This window comes from Bubalus bubalis, chromosome 2, assembly GCF_019923935.1.
Source record: "Bubalus bubalis isolate 160015118507 breed Murrah chromosome 2, NDDB_SH_1, whole genome shotgun sequence".
NCBI classification, from domain to species: Eukaryota; Metazoa; Chordata; class Mammalia; order Artiodactyla; family Bovidae; genus Bubalus; species Bubalus bubalis.
The window spans coordinates 14,028,327-14,047,998 of NC_059158.1; the positions used below are offsets into that span (position 1 = coordinate 14,028,327).

The window sequence follows — 19,672 nt, forward strand, 5'->3', positions numbered from 1 at the left end:
AATCTTTAAAAAATGGTAATAAAAGACATCAGAAACAGGTTTCAAGTAGTGTTTCTTCTATTAAATAGCTACATGACCTTGGACAAATCCCCTTGTATTTCTCATCTGTAAAATAAAGAGATTGGGCCAATGGGTCCTAAAAATGCCTTCTAGTTCTAATGTTCTAGGATCTCATCATTCTGAAGACAAGCCCCTCAGGCAATCGAGTGCAGGGTAGAGATATACATTGCTTGTACTCTGCAAAAATTTTTTTTAAAGAATATAGCTCTTTAGTCCTACGATGACTAGAAAGCCTTTAGGAAGTCAGGACGGCAAAGATTTCCTCTTTTATGGAACAAAATTGTTTCCTTTTTTTTTTTTTTTTGAGGTTCAGAAAGATGTCATGTTTCTTTCTTGGGTGAGCACTTCATTTCCAGAATTAGAATTGATCTCAAGGAAATGAAACATTCATCACAAGTAACAAAACTCCAGTGTATTTGTCACAGCTTTAATAATATATGGCTACATTTAAAGAAGCTCTATTAACCTGGCAGTGACGTGGTGCCAATCTGTATAACCACAGAAAGTTTCCAAAGCAGGAAGCAAACACTTCTGCTTTACACTCCAGAGGTAACTTTAATGCAAAAAAAAGCATAATAATAAAAAGGAGGGAAGCAAAGATAACTACACATCACTAGCTAAATTAAAAAATAAAAAAAAAACCTCAAAAGAAAGAAATATAAAAACTTGTAAGCCATACACATTTTGAAGAAATACGAAAATAATTTCCATTTGGATATAATGAATATTTTTTCAAGTTTTGTAAGTGTGTTCCTTTTTTGGCTTCAATTATCCAGAGTTGGAAGAAGACTCCAAAATCTTTAGCTTGACCTCTTACTTCTGAGAACCACCCCAGAGTCTGCTGAACAGAAAAAAAAAAAAAACCTCAGTCCTGATGCTTAGAAATTGGGATTCTTGTCTAGGTACAAGCCAACTGACTTGAGGGAAAAATCAGACTTACTTTCTGATCGGTAAAATAATATGTTGCGTGCACGCATGTTAGGTCGCTTCAGTCATATCTGACTCTGTGCAACCCTATGGACTGTAGCCCACCAGGCTCCTCTGTCCATGGTGTTCTCCAGGCAAGAATACTAAACAACCCACTCTAGTATCTTCCCAGACCCAAGGATCGAACCACGTCTCTTACATCTGCATTGACAGGCAGGTTCTTTACCACTAGCGCCACCTGGGAAGCCCCAAAATAACATGTTTGAATGCCTCAAATCCTGTATTCTTGAAGTCATTCCAAAGAGGTGGACATCTTTTCTTTGTTGAGACAACTGTAGCCCCAACCATGCTGGGAAGCAGAACAAGAGGCATTTGCAGAAATGTGTTCTATAAAACCCAGCACCCAGAATGGACGGACTCAGAGACAAAGGACTTTCCTAAACCTGATTCTAATCCCTCCCTTTAGTTGAAGTCCATTTCTGTCCTCAAAGAAGACATAATTGCTATCCATCCTTATCCTACACCAGGGTTTTCCATAAACACAAAGAGAGTCATTAGTTATATCTTAGCTTCTTTTCATCTGCTTCCACTAGAAAAATAGAAGAAAAAAGGCACACTTCCCTGCACTAGGGAGGAGGACAGGGGGATCACAGTTTCTAAAAATACCTTTTTTTTTTTTTTTTTTTTTTTTTTTGCCACAGAGCATGGCTTGTGAAATCTTAGTTCCCCGACCAGGGATCGAACCTGGGCCCTCAACAGTGAAAGCGCTAAGACCTAACCACTGGACTGCCAGGGAATTCCCTAGAAACACTTTCTGTATTTCCAACAGAACAGTCTTAGAAATTCCAAACTGAGTCTAGATAAGAAAGCAAATGAATATCCTAATAAAACAGAAACATGTAACCAAACTGGTAAGATCATTTTAAGATGTAAAAATACGGTTTTGGTTTATCTGCTTCCCGGTTTTTCTGGACAGTTCATGCCGGATCCCACCCTGCAGTCTCTGTGACCATCTGTCTAAAGACCTTTCCTTTCCTACTATTGCTATTTGTTCGACAGTTGAAAGACAAGAAAGCACTTTTCCTCTGGAAAAAGTAAATGCAAATTTTTTAAAAGAAGACGCTAATAGCTATCGTGATTCTGCTGTCTTATATCTAAACCTTCCACTGAGGCTCTGCCCTAAGACAGAGTAGATGACATTGGTTCCACAAAAGGAGGAGTGAATTGATGACATAACCAGGCAGGAAAGAGCTCCAACACTCCTGCCTCACCCAAAGCACACAAATCATTCTGATGCAGAGATAACATAGGACAAATATTTTTTAAAAAATTAAAGAAATTGTCCCAAACCTTGCTGCCAAGAAGATATCCATACCTTTTCATTAAAATCAAGTAAGCAAGGGACTTTGCTGGCCATCCAGTGGTTGATACTTTGCCTTCCAATGCAAGGGGGAACTTCTCAGGTGGCTCAGTGGTAAAGAATCCACCTGCCAATGCAGAAGACACAGGAGACTCTGGGTCTATCCCTGGATTGGGAAGATCCCCTGGAGGAGGAAATGGCAACTCACTCCAGTATTCTTGCCTGGAAAAATCCCATGGACGGAGGAGCCTGGAGGGCTACAGTCCATCAAGTCACAAAGAGTTGGACACGACTGAGCATGCAGACACACTTGCTTACAATGTGGCAGTGCAGAGGGGTACAGGTTCCATCCCTGCTGGGGGAGCAAAGACCCCACATGCCTCATGGCCAAAAAAAAGTCAGAACATAAATAACAGAAGCAATGCTGTTAACAAATTCAATAAAGATTATACATATATATGTATACATACATAATTATATAATGAAATAATTCCCTTTTTAAAAAATCAAGCAAACAAAACTTGTCCTTACAAAGCAGCAAAGTGAAGAATTCTAATGGTTCTATCAGCCAGGAAGCTGATATCTTCCTAAACGCAAAATTGTTGATATTCTTGGATGCTGAAAACATGTGATTACCTCGAAACATAAGAGTGCCTTATGTGGTCCTGGGATCACTGACGGAGAAGACTCCATAAAGTCTACAACTGTGAGACTTTAAGGTACTTTAGCAAAATCTACATAATTATGTCATCATAAGCCTGCATGAACACACATTACAGCCAACATCTTTACATCATGCACACATGGTTAATATCTCACTAATGCGTGTGAGCAGGAGAATAAAGCCTTTGTGTAACAACAAAAGGATCATACTGTTTCATTCATACAACACCCACCCTGGAGTCGCCAGACCCTCCAACACCGAAGCTTTTAATAAGATACTTGCCCACAAATTAAAAGGGATTCTGCAATTCCATCACTAGACAAGAATGTGATTTCAGCATCACAAGAGTAAATAAAATAGTAATCCTACTGTTATAAATTATGCATCATTCATCTCAAAGGACAATAAATAAAGCATCTTTCATCTCTATGAATCCCAAAGCAGTTAACAATTTATAAACTAGCACATGGGAATCACTTGATTCATTCTGAAAGAGATCCTGCCCTGGGATGCTGTGGTATTTTTTAAATAGTACACACAGAACTATATTGAAAGGCAAGAAGCAAGGAAATACTATACCAGTGGCCTAGATTTGAGTTGAGGAGGTAGGAACCTGGTTGAAATGCATTCAGAAGTTCTTTTCTCCCATTTACCTCAAGGAGATAGGACTTTTGACACTTCCCAGACATTAATTCTCCAAAGTTTTTTGCCAGTGTTCCCATTTCTTTTCAGCTGGGTTATTACAATAAGTTTTTCTGAAGCAAATATTTGGTGTATCATTCACTTATTGACAAACCTTGTTAATTTCCTTTGCCCAGCATGATGCCCAATCTTCTTAGAATAGCAGGAAGGATCCTCCAACATCTAGCTGTCCCACCACACTTGGAGAAAAACATCAAAATAATTTGAAGGACTTTCCTGGTGGTTCAGTGGTCTGCCTGCTATTGCAAGGGACGTGGGTTCGATCCCTGGTCCAGGAAGATCCCCCATGCCACAGGGCAGCTAAAGCAGTGTACCACAACCTCTGAGCCCATGCTCTACAACTAAAGGAAGCCACTGCAATGGGAAACACGCGCATTGCAGTGAAGAGCAGCCTCAGCTAAAGAAAGCCTGCACACAGCAATGAGGACCCGGGGCAGCCAAAATAATAATTTTTTGAAAGTGACTAACACTTGGTGTGTTAGTACAAGGGAAGGAGATAATATCTGTCCACGTGCTGCACTGGGCTTAGTTGCTTATTGTGTCCAACTCTGCAACCCCATGGACTGTATAGCACACGAGGTTCCTCTGTCCATGAGATTCCCCAGGCAAGGATACTGGAGTGGGTTGCCTTTACTTATCCAAGGGATCCTCCTGATCCAGGGATTGAACCCGCGTCTCCTGCATAGGCAGATGGATTCTTTACCACTGAGCCACTTGACATATTTAGAAAGAGAAACTCTTCTCCCAAGACCTCATCTTTGGTATTGCATGAACCTCTGGATGGCTGCCAAAGACTTTCCAAAGATTGTGTTTTCCTTATTTGCACATCTGAGATGTAACACCATGGGTGATGATTATAACCAAGGGCCATGTTTTTGTCTGCCAAATACAGCATCTCCTGAATCAACTAGGCATCTCTACCCTGCATTTTAGACCTTAAATTTCACCATGATCAAACAGAACAAATATCATCTACCCAGCTGTTAACATCACTATGCACATATTTACAGTTTTCTTAAAAAGATATCTTTTCAAATACATAAGGGATTCCCTGGTGGCTCAGAGGGTAAAGTATCTACCTGCAATGTGGGAGACCCGGGTTCAATCCCTGGGTCGGGAAGATCCCCTGGAGAAGAAAATGGCAACCCATTCCAGTACTCTTGCCTAGACAATTCCATGGATGGAGGAGCCTGGTGGGCTACAGTCCATGGGGTCACCAAGAGTTGGACACGACTGAGCAACTTCACTTCAAATAAATATTTGATGCTGAGATTCTATATAATATCAGAATCCATGGCAGAAGTCTGGATTGGCTTCTTAGAAGTGTTTTGTATCATTTTTTCCCCAGTCTTGAGTGCTGTCTATGTGCCAGTTTGTTTGTTTTGGCCTTTTTTTTTTTAAACATAAACTCAACTTGAGCTGCACTATAAGGTCCGTGAAAGTACACATTATAGAAAATAAGCTTCCTCCATGTTTCCAAGTCTTAGACTTTGCAAATATTGACAATGTCAGCCCTGTAAGAGTCTTTACACATGTAAGCATTCAATCAATACATGGATTGATACTTGGGATGTGATCTGGAGGCAGTTAAAAAGAGCAGTGCTTGAGAACAGTGAGGAGGAAAGATTTGTTTGCAGCCCAGATTTCTAAATACACTGCAGAGCTCGGAATAAGGTAGGTGTTCAATAAATATTTGTTGAGTAAGTGTTGAAAGAATGCCTATAAATCTTTCTCTTCTCGCAATGACTCAAACATACAAAGTAGAATGATAGCCCTTGGGCTAGGAAGGCTGGCCTTTGCCATCTCCCTGTTTGCCTGCCTGATTCCAGGCAGTGGCAAAGCAGCTTGGATGCCTCTGTTTCAACCGCAAGCTCTCAGTTTTCCTATGTCTTATTAGATAACCCATCTTTTCTTCACCCTCAACAGACTCAGGCACAGATGGCTATCCCAAAGAGAAATACTCTATGCTTGGGAAAGACACAGCTATAAAGAGAAGCCCTGGATCAGGAGAAATTGGGTGATCCTCAATACTTACCCTTCTCTGAAACTAGCTAACCCAGGAATGCAGATTTTAAAGTAAAAGAGATTCTGCTCAGGATTTTTCTGGCGGTCCAGTGGTAGGGTATATACCTGCTAATGCAGGGGACACAGGTTAGATTTCTGATCTGGGAAGATTCCATAAGCTGAGGGGCAACTAAGCCCATGTGCCCCAACTGCTGAGCCTGCAATCTTGAGTCCGCAAGCCCCAACTACGGAAGCCCACACACCCTAGAGCCCAGGCTCTGAATCAAGAAGCCTGCCCATCACAACTAGAGAGGAGCCCGAGCTCCCTGCAACTACAGAAAGCCCATGCGCGGCAATGAAGACCCAGAGCAGCCAAAAAAAAAATTTTTTTAAGAGATCCTCTGCTATTTTAAAAAATAATAAAAGAGATTCTGCCCTTAGACCTTGGGCCTTTCTCTGTAAATGCGTTACAGGCCAGGACCACTACCTATTCTGCAGTACAGTCATGCTGTCTCTGTCCACTTAAAGCTTTTCTTGTTCAAGGGGAATGAAATTCAGAAGAGCACATGAATGACCAGGAGCTACTATTACCCTCTAAAAGACAAAACAGCACTAGCTGAGGACAAAGCAGGTCCTTACACATCTGGCCTTATTTGGGGACAAGGAGTTCCACATTTGTGAATTTACCAGATAAATGGTTTAAGAAATGGCAGACTCTGTAAGCAGACCATATACAAGGGACCACATCATTCATGATCTGAATTAAATCCATGTAAGAAGAAAGTAGGAATTATAGAAGGTAAAGAAAATTAAGTCCTCAAGAATTCCTAAAGAGATGGTGGGGAATTCTGGGTTTCCTAAAACACACAGAGATTTGAGCAAATAGTGTGTGAATCTCAAATGAAGCTATGACTTCCAGATAAAACTGATCATGAAGGAAGTTGCAAAACTGGGACTAGAATCCAGGTATTTTCAATCAGTCAGTGGCTCTTTCCAAAAATCGTTTTACTCTTCACCTGTATAAAAATGTGCTCCTTGAATTTGTCCAAGATTGAGGGGAATTTTAGAACGTAACTGTATAAAGGACAGGAGTTGCGCTTTAAATACATTTATATACAGGTGCTGTGTGGGTTTCCCAGGTGGCACTACTAGAAAAGAACCTGCCTGCCAATGCAAGAGTTGTAAGAGATGCGGGTTCAATCCCTGGGTTGGGAAGATCCCTGGAGAAGGAAATGACCATTCATTCCAGTATTCTTGCCTGGGAAATCCCACGGACAGAGGAACCCGGTGGGCTATATAGTCCATGGGGTCACTAAAGAGTTGGACACAACTTAGCAACTTAACAACACCAAGAATGCTTTATAACGCACAGCAGGGCTTTCCTTCCTTCTGCATGATCATGACTAATCAGGGCCCTTCCACAGCACAGGCAGCCAAGGAAGAAGAACCGTTCAGGGCCAAACCAGGCTTGTTCCCACTTGCCACATAGGTGAGGAGCAGTCCCACTGCCAGCTGCCCTGAGAGTGACTCCATTTGCCTGCCCCCTATCACGGCCCCAGGCCATGCCCACACCTCTCCAAGCCCAACTGCAGGCCTTCTTAAAGGACCCCGAGGCCCCAGTGTTACCTGGCAACCGCACACCTGCGAGTTAGGTCAGCCAGGCGTGCTAACCTGTGTGTTCGGGCTTGCTGGCTCTGGACGTATTCTTGTGCTCCCTTATTATAGCTCACTCCCCCAGCTCAGAGAGAAGAACAGAGCTGATTGTTTTCCTTCTCGGTTTCCTAGAGACAACAGATCTTCTGATTAGCTCTATGTTGAATGTGCAAAAAGGCTAAGGTATACACCACAGCGTTAACCTTGAAAACATAGCTTTCAAGCAAGTGTCCAGTTTTATTTTGGGAACTGTATCTCTGCTAGGAAAGCAGCTCCTTAACTTGGAAGATTTAAGAACTCTGAAAAGTAAATTTAAAAAATTTTAAAGGAAAAATTATTTAATAATTAGGCTTTTGGGTTTTTTTGCTTAACCTCCGTGTCTCTCCAGCCCCTTCCTACCAGAAGAGGTTCCTGGCATCAAAATTTCAAGGGAGATTTAACAAAAGGCTCTGGGACTAGCCTTCTGACCATTCCAATGAGCTGCATTGGTACATTGGGGTTTGACCAGCTGTACCCCTCCTATGTACCCAGAGTTCCTGTTCCTGGCATGGAACCCTGACATTGACCTCACGTCCTGTCTGCTGACCTTCCTCCTCTAGGACACCGTTTTCTGGAAGCAGATGAACATCTGTCAGGACAGAGAACCAGGCTGCTACAGGGCCTCCTTCCACTGCCCCAAAGGGAGTAAATCTGGGCAGGGCAGGACCTACCCAGATGTGGATGTCTGTGTGCTACTGAGGCAACCTCAGTAAATATTTTGTAAACGTTTCCTCAGTCCATCTTAGTGCCTTAAGAAAATGCACTGTTCCTTTTTTTTTTTTTTTTTTTTTTTTTAGTACCGTATCCCTAGCCTTTTAGTTCTAGGCATGGATTAAGGTTTAGTAAAATCGGACTTCCCTTGCTATCTAGTTTTCTTTTCTTTTCTCTGACTGTTCCCCCTCACTGGTTTCTCTCCTGTCTCATTCTCCTCACATGTCACTTCTCATCTTATCCCATTTCTGTTTGCTCTGCTCGCTCCTCTGTCCTATTTATCCTTATCCCATTCTACAGCCATTGACTGCTTGGCCTGAAAATGGCCAAGATGTTCAAGATTCCATGAAAGGCGTTTTCTGAACCATCCTGTTTGATCAAAAAGCTGGAATGTAAGGATTTCCCTGGTGGTCCAGTGGCTAAGACTCTGTATTCCTAACACAGGGGGTCTGGGTTCGATCCCTGGTCGGGGAACTAGATCTCACATGCCAAAATTGAGAGTTAGCATGCTGCAATTAAATATCCCACGCACTGCAATGAAGACTTGGCACAGCCAAATAAATAAATAAATGTTCTTTCTTTTAAATTTAAAAAGCTGGAACATAAAGGAAGCCAAAATGTGAAATAAGCCAGGAATCCAGTGGCTTCCAAGACTTCTTTTTAGGATCAGGCAATCCTCATTGTGCAGATGCAAATACTGGTTGTTATTGCCCTAATAAATTTCATTTCTCCTATTTGGGGGGCCTTGCTGAATCACCCTAATCCCTTAAATCTTCTGTTGTTAAACTTTGCCCCTAAGAGTGTTTGTTTCCCAGCCACCTTGCAGACATTACCTCCAGGTTCAACCCTCAAAGGCTCTGAACTACTAGAACAGAAGGTGAGCTGTTAGCCCAGGCTCCTTTACAAAGCCTGAGCACAATGATGAAGAAGTCAAGGTCACTCTGAGTTTCCTTCCTTTTCTTCCCTTCCTGCCTTCTCACAAAGACTCAGACCTTTTCTTCTAGTCAAGAAAACTGTTACATTGTGATTGTTGATTTTCAAATGTGTTACTTTAAAAAAAAAATAAGTGTAGAAATAGAATACTAAACAAGCTGTTTTTTAAGAAAAGGAAATCTCTCCCTTTAGGGGTCTATTGTAATTTACTTTGTTTTCCAACACCAGTATTTTGCAAACCTGTTTCTCTCTTGCAATCTCATTTGGGAAGAAAAAAAAAAAATCTCCATTTCTTTTTTTTTCTCCTTGCTGATGGGGTTGATTACGCTTTGAGTTTTCTTGTTTGAATAAGAAACATTTACATGTTTTATGTGCTGTGTGTGTGTGTATAGATATATATATAAAAGAAATCATTAGCAGTGCCGAAAGTTAATAGCCTTAGAATGTATAGCATAATATACTGCGATGTCACTGATAGAGTGAAAAAGATTTAACATAGGACTCAAGGGGAGAAAGTATAAACAGTATGAAACTATTACTACTCCAACTAGTTCTGAAAGAGCTCAATGTGAAACCAAGCAGAAAATGATCATCCCACAACTATAAATATAAAGCACTAAAAAAGACAAAAGCTCTCCGGCATTGTGAAAAATCCATAAATAAAAAGCACCCCCAAAAGCATTTGCTGGCAAAAGTATTTAGTGTGGCAATAAAAAAGAGTATTTGTTTTCTTTATATTAAGTGAATTTTTATGGAATCTGTACAATTAAACACTACATAAGAACATAAGAATTAGAGTTACGTTTGGCACCTAATTGAGACTAGGATCAGGAAGATGCAGAATTTGCAGAGGTTGTGTGCCTTTACTCAGTACAGTCAAGGTTACTTGTAATGACTTGTTAAATGAAAAATGCTCCATACTGAAAAAAAAAATTCATTTTTTACATATACACATCAACACACAATATAAAACAGGGCTCTCTTTCATGGCTTTATATATTGCACACAAATGTTTCAGTACGAACAGAACAGCATCTTGAGGTAGGGCCCTATACTCCAAGAAATAATTCTACCAGGCCAATCTTCATATCAAATGTATTTAAGAAACATATTAGTATCTCATTTTATTTTGTTGCTTTTCATTAGACTACACGAGAAAGAGTGACTTTAAAAACAAATTATTTACCTATTTGGCTGTGCTGGGTCTTTGCTGCTGCATGTGGGCCTTATCTGGACTCTGGAAGTGGGGGCTCCTCTCTAGTTGTGATGTGTGGGCTTCTCATTGAGGTGGCTTCTCTTATTGCAAGAGCATGGGCTCTAGGGTGGTCGAGGGCTCAGCAGTTGCGACTCTGGGGCTTAGATGCCCCTTGGCATATTAGCCTGGTGGGCTACAGTTCATGGGGCTGCAAAGAGTTGGACAGGACTGAAGTGACTTAGCACGCGCACACACGCATGTCTGAATAATCCCAATGCCCTCATTAAAGATAAATAAAAGAGCTGGGTAATGTTCTCGAAAGTAAAATTTGGGGACAGTTACCATGGGCAAGTTAGAAGAGAGGACCTGGAGCTGAATAAAAGTGAAACTGGTCTGCAGGGAGGACCTAAGTGCTGTCAGATGAATCAAACATGTAGCGGGAAAATAATCATTGCAACCAGAATTTCTCTCGAGAGCAGAGAAATAGAGGAATTTAACCAGGTTCAGGAATTAACAAGAAACATATGCTGTAAGGTCAGAAGAAGGAGAGAGGTTTTAACATGCTGTGAGAACTTGGCTAAAATGGCCAAATGTAGAGTCTAAGGCTGTACGTATAATAGGGAATGGAATGAAAGCAGGAAAGACCACCATAAAGATGGACAGGAAGTTGGCTGAGTGTGAAGGTGGGGAAGGAGGCACAGAAATACAGCCCGTGCGCTGATTCAGGAGGCTGGACACAGCAGCTCAAATTCACCAGTTTTTAACACTTCCCTGTTCATTTTCAACCATTCACTTTACCTACCTGTCCCTCGAGAGCATTTGAGTTTGTAGTTATTTGTCAAATTTTTCTGTCTTCAGTAGCTTAGTGGTAAAGAGTCCACTTGCCATTGCAGGAGGTGTGGGGAGATGCAGGTTCCTGAGACGGGAAGACCCCTGTGTTGGGAAGATCCACTGGAAGAGAGCATGGCAACCCACTCCAGTATTCTTACCTGGGAAATCCCATGGATAGAAGAGCCCGGCTGGCTACAGGAGGCCCACAGGGTCGCGAAGAGTTGGACACAATAAGCGACTTAGCATGCAAAGTGACATTTATAAGAAGTGGCTCCATGTCTCAGTCCCGCTGCCGACTCTTCCTGTTCTCTTCTCAGTCACCCATTGTCCTGGGCTGTTTTCTAGACTTCTCGTTCCAATACACTTTGCCTTTTGTCTGCCATCTTTCCCTTTAAAATATCAAACCAGAGTGATCTCATTCCTTTCCTAGACTTTGTACTATCAAGCGTTAGAATACTGTATCATCCTTTTATTATAAAAGAGTCCTTGTTTGTTTATCCAAGCCAGTAAGAACAGAGAGCCACAGATGAGGGTGCTTTAAACCTTGCTTTTGTGTAAGAATTTGTACTACCTCCATAGTTCCTTTTAGTTACGTATCTGTTGGTTACACTATGTGCCACCTCTGTGCTATTGACGGAACAGTGAATAGGTATGGTCTCTACCTTCAAATAACTTTCAATCTATGGGGGAGAAATGAAATTAAATATATGCTATCTAAGCAGTGTCTTAGACAAAGTGTGTACTGGGAGGAGTTTTATCCAAGATTGATACAATACAGACATGACTGAAGAGACTTAGCACGCACTCACACAGCAGCCCCCCGCCCCCCCAACAGTTGCCACTGGCCAAATGTGGCCATCAAGTGCTTGAAATGTGGTTGGCTACTAAGGAACTGGATTTTAAATTAGTGTCCTTGTAATAAAATTTAAGTAGCCACATGTGATACTATTAATAACTCCCTCATTGAATGGTGCAAATCTGAAGTGCCCTCTCCCCTATGGGGCAATCCTAGCGAACTTCCTGTTCATTCACACTAGATGTCTTTCTCCTGGGTGACTGTCTTTCAGGACTCAGTCGTCACCTTCTCTGTGAAGTCTTCTTAATGACTCCAGGTTAAATTATTTGATTCCACTTTTGTCTTTCTGTAAGTCATTTTCCATTATATTGTTGTATATAATAATAATAATATATATATATATTACTCTTTGGAAGGAAAGTTATGAACAACCTAGATAGCATATTGAAAAGCAGAGACATTACTTTGCCAACAAAGATCCGTCTAGTCAAGGCTATGGTTTTTCCAGTGGTCATGTATGGATGTGAGAGTTGGACTGTGAAGAAGGCTGAGTGCTGAAGAATTGATGCTTTTGATCTGTGGTGTTGGAGAAGACTCTTGAGAGTCCCTTGGACTGCAAGGAGATCCAACCAGTCCATTCTGAAGGAGATCAGCCCTGGGATCTCTTTAGAAGGACTGATGCTAAAGCTGAAACTCCACTACTGTGGCTACCTCATGTGAAGAGCTGACTCATTGGAAAATACTCTGATGCTGGGAGGGATTGGGGACAGGAGGAGAAGAGGACGAAAGAGGATGAGATGGCTGGATGGGATCACCAACTCAATGAATGTGAGCTTGAGTAAACTCCTGGAGTTGGTGATGGACAGGGAGGCCCGGCATGCCACAATTCATGGGGTTGCAAAGAGTCAGACATGACTGAGTGACTGAACTAAACTGAACTGATAATATTATAGTCATTTATTGTAATAAATATATAACATATGCTACATATTATATGGGGCTTTCCTGGTAGCTCACATGGTAAAGAATCTGCCTATAATGCAGGAGATCCAGGTTCAATCCCTGGGTCATGAAGATCCTCTGGAGAAGGGAATGGCTACCCATTCCAGTATTCCTGCCTGGAGAATTCCATGGACAGAGGAATCTGGTGGGCTACAGTCCATGGGGTCACAAAGAGTCGGACATGATTATATTTTACATAGATATGTAATTTTATAGCTTTATATGCTTGTGTCATGAACTCCTTGAAAAGAAAGACTATCTTTTAAGTCATTCTATAGTTTTATAAGCCAACACAGGACCTGGTACCTGCCTACTGAATCAATAAAGAAAAAAAAAATGAGTAACCGCATGCTGCTTGAACGTGACTTTGAATTATGAGAGATAAAACTTAATAAGGTGCAGGCCTCTTGAGAAATCTTTATATAGGTCAGGAAGCAACAGTTAGAACTGGACATGGAACAACAGACAGGTTCCAAATAGGAAAAGGAGTTCGTCAAGACTGTATACTGTCACCCTGCCTATTTAACTTATATGCAGAGTACATCATGAGAAACGCTGGACTGGAAGAAACACAAGCTGGAATCAAGATTGCCAGGAGAAATATCAATAACCTCAGATATGCAGATGACACCACCCTTATGGCAGAAAGTGAAGAGGAACTAAAAAGCCTCTTGATGAAAGTGAAAGTGGAGAGTGAAAAAGTTGGCTTAAAGCTCAACATTCAGAAAACTAAGATCATGGCATCCGGTCCCACCACTTCATGGGAAATAGATGGGGAAACAGTGGAAACAGTGTCAGACTTTATTTTTCTGGGCTCCAGAATCACTGCAGATGTTGACTGCAGCCATGAAATTAAAAGATGCTTACTCCTTGGAAGGAAAGTTATGACCAACCTAGATAGCATATTGAAAAGTAGAGACATTACTTTGCTAACAAAGGTCCATCTAGTCAAGGCTATGGTTTTTCCTGTGGTCATGTATGGATGTGAGAGTTGGACTGTGAAGAAGGCTGAGAGCCGAAGAATTGATGCTTTTGAACTGTGGTGTTGGAGAAGACTCTTGAGAGTCCCTTGGACTGCAAGGAGATCCAACCAGTCCATTCTGAAGGAGATCAGCCCTGGGTGTTCTTTGGAGGGAATGATGCTGAAGCTGAAACTCCAGTACTTTGGCCACCTCATGTGAAGAGTTGACTCATTGGAAAAAACTCTGATGCTGGGAGGGACTGAGGGCAAGAGGAGAAGGGGACGACAGAGGATGAGATGGCTGGATGGCATCACTGACTCGATGGACGTGAGTCTGAGTGAACTCCGGGAGTTGGTGATGGACAGGGAGGCCTGGCGTGCTGCGATTAATGGGGTCGCAAAGAGTCAGACACGACTGAGCGACTGAACTGAACTGAACTGAAGATGCAGGCTCTAAACACAAGCTTCTGTTTCCTTTCACAATCCCCTCATGAGAATGGCCAAGTCCAATAATTCAAGAAGGTTTTGCATCCATAAGTTGGATGATGGAAAAATCTTGTTTTTTGTTTGTCTGGTTTGGTTTTGGCTTTTAATGAGTTGCAGTTTCAGCCTTAAACACTGGGAGTTAATGTGATTAACTGGGTGCATGGGCCATTTGGCTGTCACCCTGCATGACTGAAGTACAAATCATTCTAAGAACCACTCTTCTCTGAAATCTGAAATATGGTGATTTGGAGAATTCCAAAAAGTGATGCATAATTTTTCAAAACCGTAGCTAAAAGGCGGGGGGGGGGGGGGGGGGGGAAGAGTTGATACTTTGGCTAAAGGAGAGAAAAAGCAAAAAAGGTCTCTGATTTGGGCTATAGCATGTACACGGGTGCAGGCATCTGTTAATGGAGTAAACCAGGGGTGCCCAACCTCTAGGATCTAACACCTAATGATCTGAGGTTGGAGCTGGTATAATAATATTTATAAAAATAAAGTGCACAAGAAATGTAATGCACTTGAATCCTCCCCAAACCACCCCCCTCCCTGTCCACGGAAGAACTGTCTTCCACGAGACCAGTTTCTGGTGCCAAAAAGGTTGGGGCCTGCTGGAGTGGAGGACAGCATTGGTACAGAGTTAGGCAGGCATACAGATTGCAGGAAAGGAGACTAACGGAGGCTTTTTCTGGTCCAGTGCGTTCAGCCCACCGTTCACCGCCTGTGGCTGCTCTTTTATGAGAACTGGCGCACGTTTAACTGCTATAGCTGTTGGCTTCTAGGCTTCCTTCTACCCACAGAGGAGGCATTCATTCACATTTCAGCTATCATTTCCATTAAACCATGAAAGTACTAATGGTACCTAATCTAACTGGATAAGGCACAACCAAATAAATACATCCCCTAAATACTCTAATTATAAAGTATCTAGAAACATAGTGGTGGTACTTATTGAAAATAAGTACATTCACTGGAAACTTAAAATTTTCCTTTCTAAGTGTATGGAAAAACCAAATAATCTTTGTGCAGAAAGCAGGGAGTAGCAATTCCATTAAGATATTTCATAGGGGAAAAAAAAAAGCACTAGCCCCATTTTGTCTATTTCAAGCTCCATTTTGCTCATATGGTAACTTAGAGAATCATTCAGAGAAACGGAGTGGGAGGAAGAAAGAGCTACATTTCCTTGGAAACTTAGATACATTTTTCTTTCCTGTTTTATCTGAGCACACAGGTGACATTTTCTTAATGAGGGTCTTCAAACGTCTCCGCCTTTCAGAAGTGTCTCTGGTGTGTCCCCGAACAACAGTCTCTGATTTTAGCTTTCAAATATGCTCAGGATATAGAGTAATTTTTTTCACTTAACACTATTCAATGTTTTACCTGTCTTAGTGGGAATTATGGGTTTGATTAATGGGCTCAAAGATTTGGTCCTTTTTAGGTTCCTTATCTCCATTCCTTCCTGATGCATGATGTTTCCAACAGCCTCTGAATACTTGTGAATCATATCTGCAAGAGGACTTGAAAAGTAAAATAAAAGCAGGGTGGTTTATCCTGGCATGTGTGGTGACCACTTACATTAAGTATATTCATACATATATGTATGTGTTTAGTCATATTTACTTCTTCATTCAGCAGACTATTCTGCGTTAGGCATTAAGCTTGGTACTTGGAAGAATCTGTAGTGATTTTAGGCTCTACTGAATTAAATGAGATAGTGGGACTTCCCTGGTGGTCCAGTGGCTAAGACTCCATGCTCCTAATGCAGGGAGACCAGGTTTGATCCCTGGTCAGGAAACTTGATCCCACGTGCTACAACTAAGGTCCTGTGAGCTGCAACTAAGATCCAGAGCAGCCAAAATAAATAAATATTAAAAAATAAGTGCAAAAGTTACAAAAAATAATGAGATGGTGGCCAACCACGGAGCTCCACTTTGAACAGTCTCCATGGTTATGACAATGCAAATAGGTAGGCAAAGTGAAAGTAACTATAGCAGGGCTTGTTTATTCTGTTTTAATTTTGGTCACCCTGTTAATCAAATAGATAATCAGGAAGCACCTGTGTTCAGTGAGTTAATAAAAATGCATGACACATGCATGATGAAGCAAACTACCAACACCGAAATCCACAGGTGCTACAAAAATAACCACAAATAACCAGGCAACTAATCCCTCATCACTGGGAGTGCAAGCTTTGAGTCAGATATGCATATTTATCACCCCAAGTGGCTCTTAAAGATGAACTAACATTTATAGGTTTATTCAAGGCCTTGCAGAAGAAGGATTATCTAAGAACACAAAGTATTTGGGTGTGGGGAATTAATATACATGATTTCGGTGACAGCTTCTCCCCAGTTTGTATTAACCAGTAGAAATGTGCTATTTTTGACACATGCACACCTTCATGGACAAGTAGAAATCCAGACAAGTGTTTAATCCGTGGGGTGATCAGATAAACAGTCTAGCACTAGGATGGCACTAACAGCCACTCCTTGGAAAAGAGTGTATTTTTTCTTCCATTTGGGCAGCATATGAGTAAGTTCACTAAAATAAGCTGGAAAATATTCCTGACTCGTTCAAACGCAATCTGTGAGCTCCAAAAATAAATAAAGATTGCTCCTAAGAAGTCTAGAACATGATACGATGCAAAGCAGTGGTAACAGATTAAGTGCTCTCATACTCCCAAACATCTGAACCAGCCTGTTCTGCCTGGTTAACAAGGAAATAAGATGTGCACAGAGATCTTAAATTATGACTTTTCTCACAGGTCCTCAGATCCGGAATTTTAAAAATGCATTTGTTGAAACGTAAGTAGTGGTGATAAATGTGTGTGTGTATTCACTCTGAAATGTGACATCAGTTCAGTCGCTCAGTCATGTCCAACTCTTTGCAACCTCATGGACTGCCATGAGCACACATTATTTCATACTTACTGATGGGCATAGGAAACACAGACCTGAAAAAGTGAAAGTGTTAGTCACTCAGTTGTGTCCAGCTCTTTGTGACTCCATGGACTGTAGCCCGCCAGGCTCCTCTGTCCATGGGATTCTGCAGCCAAGAATACTGGAGTGGATTGCCATTTCCTTCTCTAGGAGATCTTCCCCACCTAGGGAATGACCCTGGGTTTCCTGCATTGCAGGCCGATTCTTTACTGTCTGAGCTACCAGGGAAGCCCAGGAAGAACAGAATGGTGCTGCTACTACAGAAAAAGTTCCATATTCTGAGTAATTATAAAATAAGCACATTTTGCTTAATCATACACACACATTGGTATACACACACAAGCTCAAACTCTTTCTACCATCCCCCGCAACAGCACACATGATCCTTAATACAGAAGAATTCAAGCACAGATGATGGTGGGTATGAATTGACTATAAGTTGATGACAATCAAGAAATTTCCAGAGAAACTTTAGATGTGCATGCATGCTCACTTGTGTCCAACTCTTTGTGACCCCATGGATTGTAGCCCACCCAAGGTCCTCTGTCCATGGGATTTCCCAGGCAAGAATACTGGAGTGGGTTGCCATGTCCTCCTCCAGGGGATCTTCCCCACCCCGGAATCGAACCTGGGTCTCTTGCATTGCAGGCAGATTCCTTACCACTGAGCCAGCTGGGAAGCCCCAAACTTTAGATGACTTTGCTTATATATGCACCTATCGAGTACAGTTGTTAAGGTTCCTACTCTAGAGTCAGACAGATATAGTTATAGATTCCAGTTCTGATACTTAATAGCTATGTGACCTTTGATAGAATGTTTACCAGCCTGATAAGAAAATTGTGCACATAGCAAGTGTTTAATAAATACAGCCGCTGCCACCACCATCATCAAAACCATCATTATTATCAAAATCATCATCATCATCATTATCATAAAAAAATTTGGGGGAAGAGGGAGTATGATCCAAGCTGTGCCTTTGGAGATGAATTTGGCAGGAATGCACAGAATGAGCTGGAGAGCTAAAGCAAACCAGAAATACTCATGGTTCTATTTAGAATATCTCTATCTTGTCCATCATCCTCTTTGCAACACCCCACACACCCACAAGAGTTGGAGTAGAAAACCTAATACTACCACACAAATGAGACAAGGCTGGCATTTCGGCCTGAAGTGAGTAATAGCCAAGGATCCAGACAGAAGTCTTAATATTCCCTATCCCCGCTTTGCTCAGGAGCTCAGGACTAAAGAGCGGACAGACGTATCTCCGGGCTCACACCTAAAGATCTCGCCCTCAGCATTCACTTGCGATGCTCCTCCATGGTCTCTGCTGCCTGCACTGCTGGCCATCTGTTACAGTGGCATCGTGCCAGCTTACAGGATAGCTCGCCGGCTTCACAGAAGCCCCGGGGCCAAGAAATGGTTTCAACAGGAAGCCCTTATGCAACTCACAAGAGTGCCTGGAGAGAACTCCTGATTGCCTCTTCTTTTCCCCACACAGCAATGCTGATGGTGATTTCTGCTTCATGACATTTTATTTCACCTGTTGATTAAACTAGTAGGGTCTCCAATCTAAATCTTGAAATCTGGAGAGGAAAAACACGAACCATGTGTAGATACCTGTGGCTGCCAAACAGACAGGTGGTGTTATTGCCTGCTTCTTGGCAGGGCTAATGGGAAGCAGCAGGGTTTCCATCAATACTCTGCGAGTTTCTCCTCTAATTCCCCAGGATTCTCCCCTGCCATGAAACCCCCCCTTTTTCCCAGTCCTTATACTATCTGTGAGGTTTAGCAACGATGGCTTTGCTCAGCTCATCTTCCACCTGTGTCCACGTTAATTTAAATTCATACACATAAGTTGTTCTTGTAAGACACAAAGAAAGATATTTAAATACATCTGGTGTTTTGAACTAATGAATATGTGTGACCATAATATGTTTTATCATTACATTAAAGAATATATATCCTTTGGGGCTGAGAGAACCAGAAGAATAAATGTCAATTTTAAGTAAATAAAATAAAAATCTTCAACTTAATGATCAAGAGCATTTTCAGTTTATATTCCATTAGGTATTAGCATTTTTTAAAAAAGAGAGAATGCATTCAAAACAAAACACTTTAGTCCTAATAGTAGGTATTTGCACCTGGTAGACAGAAAGTGCAGTGGTAAGAGTTTAATGCCACCTGATAGGGCTCCCCAGGTGGCATAGTGGTAAAGAACCCGTCTGTCAAGGCAGGAGATACAGGAGATGCAAATTTGATTCCTGATCAGGAAGAAGGAGAAGGAAATGGCAACCCACTCCAGTATTCTTGCTTGGAAAATTCCATGGACAGAATAGCCCGGCGGGCTATAGTCCATGGGGTCGAAAAGAGTCGGACATGACTGAGAAACTGAACACACACATGATGATGAAA

General features: G+C 41.7%; 1 long non-coding RNA gene across 1 annotated transcript; it reads right to left on the bottom strand.

Annotated features, from left to right (window-relative positions):
- Positions 1–445: 445 nt before the first annotated feature.
- LOC123328242 lies at positions 446–18,751 on the bottom strand. Its single transcript, XR_006543055.2, has 3 exons — positions 18,710–18,751; positions 11,238–11,468; positions 446–901 (listed from the first exon to the last, which is right to left on the bottom strand). It is a non-coding gene; the product is annotated as an uncharacterized LOC123328242 (long non-coding RNA).
- Positions 18,752–19,672: the final 921 nt, after the last annotated feature.